The sequence below is a fragment of the Lacerta agilis genome, chromosome 14 (assembly GCF_009819535.1).
Source record: "Lacerta agilis isolate rLacAgi1 chromosome 14, rLacAgi1.pri, whole genome shotgun sequence".
Lineage (NCBI taxonomy): Eukaryota > Metazoa > Chordata > Lepidosauria > Squamata > Lacertidae > Lacerta > Lacerta agilis.
In genome coordinates this window covers 3,106,420-3,113,602 of record NC_046325.1, presented here as the reverse complement: position 1 = coordinate 3,113,602, position 7,183 = coordinate 3,106,420, and positions in this window count along the sequence as shown.

Below are 7,183 nucleotides of genomic sequence, written 5' to 3'. Positions count from 1 at the left end.
CGAATTCTGCAGTTTAACTTACGTTAAATGAGAATTTCCTTTTATCTTGAATCTTCCAAGTGTTGATTTAAAAATAGTCGCTGACACACACGCAACAAATTAGAGAAAGTGGAAGGCAGCACATCGGAGAGCAGGTCATGGGTTTTTAATACCCAGCCTGCAAGGCTTTTTACAGAAAAAAAGGGACTGAGGAATGTTTATAGCGGCAGATGAAAACACGTCTTGCCACCTGGGCAGTTTCTTTGACGTTCCTGGGGTGGAAGGGATTTGAGCCGTTGGGGGAAAGGATTGTAAAATAAGTAGCAGAAGTGGCCTCATCCCACCCAGAATGTCAAGTCTTGCATTTTTGGTTGTATAACATACACATCTTGGCCTCCCAGCACTCACTGGGAGAGCCAGTGTGGTGTAGTGGTTAAGAGTGGTAGACTCGTAATCTGGGGAACCGGGTTCGTGTCCCCGCTCCTCCACATGCAGCTGCTGGGTGACCTTGGGCTAGTCACACTTCTCTGGAGTCTCTCAGCCCCACTCACCTCACAGAGTGTTTGTTGTGGGGGAGGAAGGGAAAAGAGAATGTTAGCTGCTTGGAGACTCCTTCGGGTAGTGATAAAGCGGGATATCAAATCCAAACTCCTCCTCCTCCTCCTCCTCCTCCTCCTCCTCCTCCTCTTCTTCTTCTTCTTCTTCTTCTTCTTCTTCTTCTTCTTCTTCTTCTTCTTCTTCTTCTTCACTTAACTCCTTACCTCTCTTTCTCAGCCAAAATTGGGTTGGAGCTTGGCACTTGTTGGAAGTAAGAGTCTTGGAATTTAAGTTTTATGTAGCCCGAGTCATTTGAAGACAGAAAATTTGAAGTTGTCACAGTTGAAATGCAATGTTGGGGGAGTGGGCCATCCCAAGCAAACCCTTTTTGGATCTGCTGTACTAATGATTGTTGTCAGCATTCCCACTTATGGTTGCCATCTGATTGTAAGTGTTTTATGAACAGTGTTATTAAACATGTGAAATTAGGCTGGTGTATGCTTGGTGTAACTTGTCACATTACAAAAATTTCTAAAAGGAACTCTTGGCCGTGACATTTTTAAAGCAACTTCGCTTTTGAAAACAATTCCAAAGCCTGAGCATTTTGCTGGATCTCAAGTCTTTTGTGAAACTTTCCCGTGACTTTTTGTGATCTGGGATGTGTCAAGCTGCCAGGCTTCGAAAGGGGCCCAACCATACTACATCTCCCAGAATGCCCTTGGGGAAGGGGTAGAGTTTGCAATCTGTCCTGCAAATCTTTTAAGCTGGCAGCTGTTTGGGAGAGAGATTAGGAGATTAAGGTTGTACATGTACAAACTGCCTCCGAGATGCCAGTGAAAAGGCAAGGTAAGAGGGCCGTCCTGTCATTTGTTTTTATTCCTTTTGGTGAATGCGCCCCTCTCCCGTGGAATATATTCAGGGTGCTGGCCTGAAGGGAAGGGTGGTTGCTCCATTCTAGGGCTATAAATCTATAATCTGTTTTTCAGTTCCTGTTTTGTGCACAGATACGCACACACTTCCTCTTGGGCTAAAAGGTGCAGGGAGAAATCCTGCCCAAGGGTGATCAGCTAATGCAGGGTGGCCGCGCTATTTCACTGCTCTTACTCTGGTGCAAGAGAGAGCTGGTCATTCTGCTGCCCATTTTGGCACTGCGGGTTTGTTGATTGAAACAGCAATCCTAAGCCGCCTCTTATCATAAAGGGTATGGAGCAGACTGGTGGCGGAGTTACTCCATGGTAGAGCATCCCCTTTGCATGCCGGATTGCCGGAAGGTCCCAGTTTCAGTCCCAAATGGTGTTTCCAGTTAGGGCAGAGAATGCCCCCGTCTGAAATCCAGGGGAGCCTCTGCTAGTCAGTGTGGACAATATGGAGCTAGATACACCTCAGTGATCTGATGTGGTATAAAGCAAATTCCTGTGTTCCTATGCGATGAATTATGAATAACCGTATTGGTTTGCCTTGGCAACATGTCAAGTTGAAAAGCCATACAGAAAAATATATTGGGAAATGCTGTAGCTCAGTAATAGAGCTCCTGCTCTGCATGCAGAACGTCCCAGGCATTTTCAGGTAGGGCTAGGAAAAGCTCCTACTTGAAACCACCGGCACTGAGTCTGTAGGCAGTATTGAGATGCATGGTTCAAGGACTTTGCATGATAGTTTTGTATTCTCTTGCACTCAGTTAATTCACTGAAGAGTGGGCGAGGGGTTGAGTCTGTGTTTGCTGGGATGTTTGCAACGGAAAGGTGTTTGCCTCATAAAAATGGTGTGTCATGTATCACTTCTGGGAAGGAGTCGTAGCCCAGCGGTAGAGTATCTGCAGCGTATGCAGAGCATCCCAGATAGGGCTGGGATCTTCCCCTGCCTGAAACCCTGGAGATGCGCTGCCAGTCAGTGTAGACAATACTGAGCTAGATAGGCCAATAGTCTGTATAGAGCAGCTTCTTAGGTTTCCCTGTGTGTGCATGTGCATTGGGGTGTCTGAGCACTTGTTTTGAGTATGTTTGTGTTGCAGGTATTCATAATTCGGATAGCGCTGAGGTGCTGTTGTGCACCGGGCAAGACTGTACATGGAATTAGGAGCAGAGGCATTCTTACACTGGCCACATTGTCAATTTATTTTCTGATGCTTCTGGATAGCAGTTGCTGGAAGCCTCGGGGGAAGGGGAGAGAGTGCTCTTGTGCTTGGATCCTGCTTGCGGGTTTCCCCACAGGCATCTGGTTGGCTGCTGTGAGAACAGGATGATGGACTGGGTGGGCTATTGGACTGATCTAACAAGGATCAGACAGAAGTGGGACCCTGATCCAATTGACTTGGGAACACTGTGTGAACAGAGCAGGTGAAGTGTGTCTCTGTGTTACGAATTCTGCAGCAAAGCAATGCAGCCACATTTCATAGAATTGTAGATTTGGAAGTGACCTCCTTCCAGGCTAATGGAATGCATTTCCAGAATATGCATGAATATATGCCTATTTCCTATCCCTAATCTATTTGTTTTAAACAGGGAGGCTTGTGTACCATCTTGCTAAGGGGAGTAGGGCTTCCCTTAACCAAGGCCAAGGGATTACAAACTGCACATGTGCAGAGATTCTCTTTTTGATTACTTTGCATGTCCTGGGGCTGAAACCATGACAATAGAAACTTGTCCCAGGACTCTGGGCCAACCCAAAACATCCCAAAGTGCTGTAGCTCAGTGGCAGAACATCCACTTTGCATGCAGAAGATCCCAGATTCAATCCCCAGCAACATCTCCAGGTAGGGCAGGGAAAAATTCCATGCCTGAAACTATGGAGAGTCATTGTTAGTCAGCTTCTTACATTCCTAGCCAATTAATAGTTTGTATAGGCCTTAATGCACTAGAGTGGAGGGAGCATATTTATAATTTCAAGAACAGCCACTGCTCTGGAGTAGGCTAAAGGAGCCTTGTCCCCCCAGTACACTTGTCTCCAGGGGCCTCAGGATGAACAAGAATATTAAGTCCATGTGCTGCAGTGTCTTTGCGGCTATTGCCAGGTGGATGGTGCAACCTCTACCTTGGTAAGCCATGAGAATTTGAGACTTCCATATTTCCGTAGAGCATTTATAAACCTTCAGCCAAAAGGTTCCTACAGTAGTTTACAAAACCAGAAGAGAGGCACTTCCTGCGTGCAAGCTTGCAATCTGCGAGACGCAACACACAAGGCAAAAAAGTTGGGGAGAGAGGAGGGGGAAAGCAAGCTCAGATAGCAGTCCTAGTTCTTACAATGGGTTCATATAGTTCTGGCTATGCAGATTCTGGGCATCTTGAAGAGCAAATCCGCCCTGAAATAATTCCTTCCCACCCCACCCCTAGTAAGATCTGGGAAAACAGTGGGTGATGATATATTGAGGGGTGGGGGCATGAGGGCAAGGCTACCACAACAACAGATACCTTCACTCAGACAGCTGATCTGGGGGCAGATGAAATCACTTTTTTCTGGGGGGGACACGGGTATGCATACCCCTAAACATTTTGTACTTTTGTCCATTGACTGTATTTATTTCCCCCGATTTGAGCTAAAAAAATTGTGATTTTTCTTGAGTCAAAATGAGAGTACTCCTAAACATTTTTTATTAGAAAAAAAGCACTGGGTGAAATCCTTGCAGGACTGTTTGAGTCGCTGCCCTCCCTCATGGATTGTGCCTGCGGTGACTCTCAGAAAGCAACATCTGAAAGTGTGCAAACTGGTTCAATTTAAAAACATCTGTGCTTGCGATGATACGAAAAGTTCTGCCTGTAATGAAGATTGGTGAAAAGGTGGTGTGGTTTTGCAGTTAACTAGCAGTGGCATATATGCGCATAATGTGTCATGTGTGTCTTACCAGCCTTCATCCCCCAAGCTGGTCCCCTCCAGATGTTCTGGACTACAGCTCCCATGCTGGCTGGGGCTGATGGAAGTTGTAGTCCAAACATCCTCAGATAGTGGAGAAGGCTGGTCCTACCATTAGTGTGACCTGTTGCTAACGCTGAGGAGAGCAATTGTGTTGTTTGATTTATTTCTGTCCTGCTTTTCCTCTCCAAGGAGCCCTGGTGATAAGCAACGAAATAACGACACATTTTTTAAAATATAAAGCAATCTTAAAAACATTTGGAGAAAGGGGGTGTAGCTGGTGGGTTTCTCCTCATGCAGGTAACAAGTTACTTTGTAGTATTGTTACCAGAACAACTCTAAAAAAACTCTTAGCCCAAGAGTTACAGAAAGGTTACAGAAAATGGTGCCAAGCATTTCCTTCGCTCCTTAGAGTTCTGTAGGGTTGCCATATTTTAAAAAGTGATTTTTTTATTTTTTTTATTTTTGACCAAAGTTGTTGAACTTCCCCTCCAAAAAAAATCTATGTGGGGTGGGGGGATACATTTTTTACCTATTCTTAAGGAAATTAGCTAAAATCTACACTTCTGACATGGGTTGCCATATGTCCGGATTTTCCTGGGCATTTTTTAAAAAGCGAATTCTGCCCGGACACTGTTTGTGACTGTCAAATCCATGTCAGACGTATGGCAACCCTAGAGTTCTGTGTAACATAGAAGCTTGGGAACACAGGAAGTTGCCTTATACTGAGTCAGGTCATTGGGGTCCATCTAGCTCAGTATTGTCAACACTGACTGGCAGCACTGCCTCTCCAGGGCATTTTCCCCAACCCTATCTGAAGATACTATTGAGAATTGAACCTGGAACCTTCTGCTTGCAAAGCACAGGCGCTCTGTCACTAGGCTACAAACCTTTCCCAAAAGGCCTTGCTTCCATTGCTTAAAAAAAGAAAGAAAATAAATGAACTTATAGGCTAAATGAAAGAGTTCTTTCTCTTCACAGGTTCTCAGGAACTGGGAATGCCAAAGTCTCATTTTGCTCTGCCTTCTTGATTCAAAAAGGCTCCCAGCGCTCAGACGACAGGAACCCTAATGCTGAGTTTGGTGATGAGGGGTGTCTGAGCCTACAAAGGAGAGACTCACTCACCAAGCTAGGGCTTCAACCTGACCCAGACCTGCATCATTCTTTTTATTGGGGCGGGGGGGGGGGAGCTAATGCTTAATTAGGCTTCATTTGGTCAGCCATCTTGATTCAAAATGGCACCCGCATCAAAGCGTCTACAGTGTCTGCCATGCCCACGTCAGGAAACCTCGTGCCAAGTTTGGCAATGTCAATGTCGAGAGGCGGCTGGACCTACGCCCCTCCAAAAAGAAGGGCAAAGTCAGGTCAAAAGTGGGTGTGCTGAATCAAAATGGTGGCCAGGGTCGAAACCACTTTCCAAAATATATATTAGATAGACCAGATAGAAGAAGAGTGTAAGGGGATGAGAGGGATGGAATGTTGGCGTGTGCTGTGTGCTGATTGGCTGAGGGTGAAGGGTGACAGTTGGAACAGGTGTGTGTGACAGTTAACGGCATTTGGGTTTTTGGCGGGAAAAAGAGAAGGGGGTAGAGAGGCAGGATAGGAACAGAAGTTTAAGCACATTATAAAATGCTAAGTATCCATACATTTATTAATAGCATCATGTAAGAACCTGTTATATCCAGCTTTTATTTATTTATGCTTTTATTTCTAATTTTTACAACAACCCAAAAGGCGCCTTACATCATACCACACACAAACAATAAATTATGAGAGAAAGGCATGGGAACACACCTATATAAACCAAGACATCCATATTTCCCGAGCTTGAGTGGATGGTGAATGTCAAGCATCTTAAGTCAGATGCACAGGAAATAAAATACCACCAGATGACTTAAAAACGTTCTGGATCCTCCATCCCTCTAGAGCCAACACATAAATTGTATATTTCTACACCCCCCCCCCCAAGTCTGTATGTTCTTATACCAAAAAAAACAAATATAATCTGCTTTGAGGGTTGTTTCCCCCACCCTCCAGTCAAGCACTGTATAAATTTCATGAAATAAATGAAATAATTAAAATGTAGATTTTTCAAGGATTTCCATTGCTGGGCTATTGAAACCCTATCTGCAGCAAACATCCATGTCAAACCAAACGTCCTTTAGAGCAGCAAGCTTTCATGTTATCCGTCTGCACAATCAGCCATGACCGTTGTGGGGAGGCCTAATCAGGGGATTTAATTATTTTATATATATTTCTTGATACACCTGAGACCATTGCTTGATATACCTGAGACAAGATTTTATGGCAGTAATGAAGATTTCTTGCTCAAACTGCCTCTCATGTTTGGCCAGGCTATCTGGGCTGTGGCAAAGACAGTCAGAGATAGTTCGGATTGATTGATTGATTGATTGATTGTCACTCAGAAATAATCATATCTTATATAGTGGCAGTAAAATTCCAATAGTGAGATGGCTTGAGATGTTCTATAAGCCCAGAGTGCGCAGCCCCATGAGGCAAAAAGGAGCCATGGGGAGTTGAAGGAACTATTAATCGAGCAAAATAGGATGGGTGATTTGAATTAAAGCACCCTCTTGCCACCCATGAGGCAAGGTGAGGTGACTGCCTCAGGGGGCAGGATCCACTGAGACAGCAGTTCTTGGTGTAGATATTTATTCCCCCATTGTTCCAGGTGTTGATCTTCACGCCCCTGTCTTCCCTGGTGGGGAGGGGGCACCATTTTGTGGTTCCTGTATCTTCATACATTCACATGAATGCACAAGGTCCCCCCACCCTCCATGTCTTAGACTGAAGAGAGAGA